Source organism: Pundamilia nyererei, unplaced genomic scaffold (genome assembly GCF_000239375.1).
Source record: "Pundamilia nyererei isolate P.nyererei 1_Seehausen unplaced genomic scaffold, PunNye1.0 scaffold00023, whole genome shotgun sequence".
In the NCBI taxonomy this organism is placed as follows: Eukaryota; Metazoa; Chordata; class Actinopteri; order Cichliformes; family Cichlidae; genus Pundamilia; species Pundamilia nyererei.
The window spans coordinates 3,875,378-3,880,820 of record NW_005187424.1 but is presented as its reverse complement, the minus strand read 5'-3'; the positions used below and the strand labels follow the sequence as shown (position 1 = coordinate 3,880,820).

Sequence of the window (5,443 nt, the reverse complement as noted above, 5' to 3'; positions counted from 1 at the left end):
TCGTTTTTAAAGGTTTACACCAGAGTTTTTTCTGGACTTGTTTTTGGTCTTTTTCTGATTTTTCAATGAAGATAAGATTATTTAACTGAAATTTATAAAGACCAAAGTGTTTGTACCTCCAGGTTTCATCTAACACAGGTAGTTTTCTCTCAGCAATGAATTTCAGGTAAGAAAATTAGGTAAGCATTACAACATATGTGTGGAGCTCTTTTCTTTGACTTGAAGATTTTACATTGTATAGACACACTGGTTGCAAATTAGAAGCTGTTGAAAAACAGACATGACATGAGGTGATGTCTGTTGTATCGTTGGCAAAAAGACAAATAAGCCTAATTTGAATGTGTGTGAATGGTTTGCTTTTTTATATCCTGTTCCCTGAATGCCTTGTGTATTCTGTAGTGTGTTATGACACTTTGGTGCTAAATTTAAATAAGGAAAAAAGGCATAATTATTTGAAAAGTACTTAGACAAACCTAATACAGCCTTATAATTTTGATTCCTTTCAAAGATCTTTCATATGTATCTGCTTCTGTCTTTGATAACAGGATTCTTTACGTATTTTGTTTCTTAAAATGTCTTATCCATATTTTTTTTAAACAGGTTACAACTTCTCACTCACTCTCACTCTTAGTTTATAAATATTGTTAATGAAACTTAATTAATTCACTAACCAGCTTTTGAACAAGATATTTAACATAATGTGAAAAACCTGTCCTGGCAAGCAGGTTTAAGGTGTCACTTTAGTTGTGTTTGTACAGTTTGTGTTGCCGCGGAGAGTGATCATAAAGAGCAAAAGTATTGACGTCCTCGGGTACAGCCAGAAGCACAGCTAAATCATCTGTCATCATCAATCTAGCTGATGATCTTAAAGCTATTCACAAGGAACATAGGGAAGAAAAACGTGACTTAATTCCAATATTTTCTATAACAAATGCATGATTTTCTATTTTAAAAAAATACTTCTTTTTTTTTTTAAACAACGAATGAAAGAAATGACGTATTGGAGGTGCAGTTGCGCAGTTTGAACGCTTGGTGTCAGTATTGTTCCAAATCAGGCATGCTCTGTGGGATGTAAACACTCGGGTAGGCCGCCGTCTGTCCCAGCTCCGCAGACATTTGTGTACACGTATTACGGCTGCATGGGTTGGACCCAAGAGTCAATGGGAACGAGCTAACTTAACGCTGGCTAGCTTTCAAGTGGAAACCGATCTAGGCTATCTTGGGTAACATATGTACTTGGGTGAACCGTGTGAAAACCTGTCGTTTTCTCATAGTATCAGGACTAGCACACTTTCGTGCATGGGAAGCAGGCGACGTCTGCTGCGTGTGGCTAAAGACGGTTCAAGGTAAATGATGTTCTTGCTATTTTCGGGCTATGTCTAAATACTGGAACGATCAGTAACTCGTAAAATCTTAGTACTCACCCGTGACTGTTAACGTGAACAGTGTGACATTACTTTAAAGTAAAGCAGATTAGCTTTACTTAACTCAAAAACTGCGGTTTAGTATCAGCGTGTATCACTGCTTGTTGGCGCTGTTGCTTGTGTTAAATGTTTGTTGTTGATCTCCAAACTACTTTATAAAGGACTCGGGCTATCGCCTGGAACAAAAAACCCAAACCTAAAAAACACTTCATCCTTTAATAAGCAGTGTATTTATTCTTGCAGGGTAGTGTCTGTTAAAGTCACATTTATTCAACATGTAACCTCCTGTAGTGTTGTCCGACGCGTCGACTTTAGAGCCTTCTGGAAGACATACAGTGTGCATACTGTTGCATTTGATGCTAGATCTCCATTTCGTCATTTCACAACATCAGCAAGCCATAAAAGGAATCGGGAGCTCGGCGTCTAATGCATCTGTACTCTGCTTACTGCCCGTCCCCTAAAGTGTTTTTGATAGGTAAACAATATTATGTGTGTGTCAGTAGACTAAGCAAAGGATTTAAACTGCTCAGCAGTAGTGTTGGCTGTGTTGCAGCTAAGCATATGCGTCAGTCCAGCTGCAAAGAAGTGACTTGCAAGTTGCAACAGCTCTCAAAGTAGAGATCAAGCGGACTTTTAACCCACCAGAAGTTATTATAACAGGAAGAAACGTCACCAGACTCAATTAAAGTGCATTTCATTCGTACTTTAAATTCCTAAAGCAATTTAAACTGATCTAAATGTATAATATTGCCAGATTAATAACCTAATACAGTGCATTATATTGAGGGATGCGCAGACTGTGTTTTTTAGTTTAATATAGAGTGTGCCAATTCACAAAAGTCATCTTAGGCCTCTATATTTGGTGACGGGAAGACCATGCAATATTATAGTAAAAACCGTACCGATCACAGATGTCCTATGAGCTTGAAAATGGCGGGGAGGAAGAACTCTGTTAATAGGAAGAATTTACCAGCAGATCCAGACTTAGTGAGGAAGGGCTATCTACCTTAACTGTTCAGAGAAGGAGAAAAGAGATGACAAACAAACTATGTGAGAGAGAAGAGAAAAGTTGCTAATATCGCTATGATCATTTGGCCAGGTGGAAATTGATGTGACACAAAGGATAAATATCAGCTATCAATGTCATTTTATTTGCCAATATGCCAGTATAATAATCGTTTCCTCTACCTGTACTTAGCTCATCATTTCACTGAAATAATCAGTTTCAATACACATTTACCTCAGATTAGCATTTATTTTTTTGTTGTAGCTTGAGCTAGGGCTGTGCGATATGACCAAAATCTCATATCCCGATATAAAACATCTATCTTCCGATAACGATATAAATCACAAAAAAATTAATATTTTCTGTAAATTCTGTGAATCTCGAGTAGGTGAAGTGTTTCCAGCTGGGCGTCTTGTACCTGGAGTCCAGTGTTTTACCTGATGCATGAAACTACACATTTTTAGACAGGTTGTAACTGCCACCGTTTTCTTTGTGAGTATTTATTACACGGTGTGCTGCGGGGAAAAGCCTGTTCTAATGTTTGAATCTAAGGTTTATTTTTTAGCACCTGACGACTCTTTTTTTTGCTTCTCATCCGTCAATACTCTGCATATTTTTTCACGTGATTCCGTTTATTTTGAAAATTCTCAACAGGATCTTGAGCTTTATTGTGAAAGGTTTATGTGGAAAATAAACAAGCGGACATGCGATGGTTTTACTGTCGTTGTTGCTAACGACAACCCATAAAACAGGTGCTTGTCTGTCCTTAGTGTGGTTATATTAAATATAAGAGAAAGAGAGAACTTTAAGAAATTAATATAGCCACTACAGTGACCATCAAAACGATGAAAAAAATATGCAAACAGTTTATTTTGCGACATCACGAAAAAAACGATAGCGTAAAATGAAACGATAGACGTTTTTATATCGTCATCCGATATATATCGTTATATCGAACAGCCCTAGCTTGAGCCACAGTGCATCGGTGAACAACTTTGGCTCATGTGGTGTCAATTGCCAAATTCCCAACAAACACATAACAACTTCTCACTCTTTTGTATGTCAGCAAGTCAAATCTGTGAACCCAGGGGACATGAAGCTTCAAGAACTTTCCTGTGACCCCCATATTTAAGAGTCCTTGGAGAACATGGATCAAGGAGTTACAATAAATCGTGTGTGACTAAGCGAAGCAGAGGATGATCGTGTTATGTACTCGCCACCTACACTCTATGTATGTGCCTGTGGCTGAACAAGAAAAAAGTACATTTGAATCCATTTTTGGTCATTTTACACAGATTACAGTGGTTTTCTCCCTCAGAGAACTTATCGCCAACAACTAGTACTGAAAACAAAAAGTAACATTTAACTTGTCGTGAGACGAAAAGCCAAGCTGTAATTATTACTGTAAACAATGTGTCAGGTGTGTTTATATTAGCGTGTGGCCCGTGAGAAATCTTATAACTGCAGTACCTAACTGAATGCATCCAGTTAAGCCTATGATTTCCACCCTGTGGCGCATCAAAGCAAAGATAATACCTACAAATACAATCACCAGTAATGCATTACATTATTTGTGTAGCTCAGAAAGAGAATCCTAAAAGCCACAAATCAGTAATGCTGTCACTTCAGTGTAGTTTCAGTGTTTTGATCCCCCCCGGCCACCATTTTCCCCCTTGTGAGTTTTTCTCTTCTTCCCCACAATTTCACTAACTGGTGTTTATGTTATCCTCATTTATTTAATAAGTATGATCAGGCAGATTGGACTTATATTTATATTATATTTAGTGTATATTTATATAAAAAAGCAAGACAAAAAAGCCTTATAGTTAATGTTTTAGATTGGCTGTAGCTGTTTCTCCCAGTGAATAAACCATCCATTGCTGGAATTTAAGTACTGGTATTATATAAAATGAGCTGCTGCCAGCACATATGATTTCCCACACTACTGTAATGCTAGATTTTTGTGGGCCAAATGTAGCTCTCATTATGTGGGTGCACGTTGAAGAATAGCCTTCAGCAAGACCATTGAAATGCTGATGGTACACTGGGAAAATCTGCACTTGTGTGTGTGAAGTCAAAGGCCTTCCCACCTCAGAGTGTGTGTCTGTGTGTGTTATTATAAGTCAGGCCTGTGTTTTAACACCCTCACAAAGCACATGGACTTTTTTCTCCTCTGAGACTAGGATCTCTCATGCTCAGCCAGACAAATTTGATGTAATTCCCCTCCTAGAAATGGGAACACGAAAGCCGAGTGACTGTAAATATTTTCTTGACTGAAACTTCAAGCTTTACATTGAGCTAAGAGAGTTGTCTGTTAGGTGTTGTTCATTTTGAGTAAAGACAGTAAATGCTTCTGCCTTTGTGGTCTTTCTCAGTTCCCCATGAAGTTATTCCCTAACGCCTTCTTCTGGCCTTTCTGTGGGTTTCATTAGCTATGCACACTGCATCTCAGGGCCCCTTTGAGTTCTTTGGCAAACAAAAGAAGCAACAATCTCTGTATCCAGGATTTATAGAGAGGCCTTGCTGCAGTTGGCGTGCCTTGTTGGAAGGAATGTCTCCTAAGGCCACCTGGACATTGGCATCTGTCTAAGCATGTCCTGTCGTGAGATGATTACATTTTAGTTGCTACTCTCAGAATGCTTGTATATCCTGACAGAAACATCTAATATAAAATACAGTAGGATTTGTTTTTGAGCTTTACTTTTTTCAGTGATTCTCATTATTAATGAGATTCACAATTTGGCTGGGTTATAGGAATCCTCCAGTGCATGTCAGGAAATAACATGGGTTTTACCCAATGTAAATGGCTGACGATTGTGTGACATCAGCCAGGTTTTACATCAGTTTTGAAAAGGCTAGATGTTCACTTTACACATTTAGTGTATTCTATTTCTGTGATGCACAAAGCTTTGAGTTAAAAGAGACCTCCATGCAAGATAAAACCTAGAGAGGTCCATTTCTCAGGATCAGTTAATGATTCCTTGACAGTTTAAGTTTTCACAAAGAATAAATT

General features: G+C 38.1%; 1 protein-coding gene across 3 annotated transcripts in view; it reads left to right on the top strand.

Moving 5' to 3' along the window:
* The first annotated feature begins 1,058 nt into the window (after window positions 1-1,058).
* Window positions 1,059-5,443, top strand: part of evi5b (ecotropic viral integration site 5b) — a 45,380-nt gene continuing 40,995 nt past the window's right edge. For 2 of the 3 annotated variants that reach the window (XM_013909317.1, XM_013909316.1), the window contains exon 1: window positions 1,060-1,346. The gene's annotated coding sequence lies outside the window, so the exon portion shown is untranslated. Of the gene's footprint in view, window positions 1,347-5,443 lie in introns of all 3 variants that reach the window. The other variant, XM_013909318.1, reaches the window with a different exon arrangement.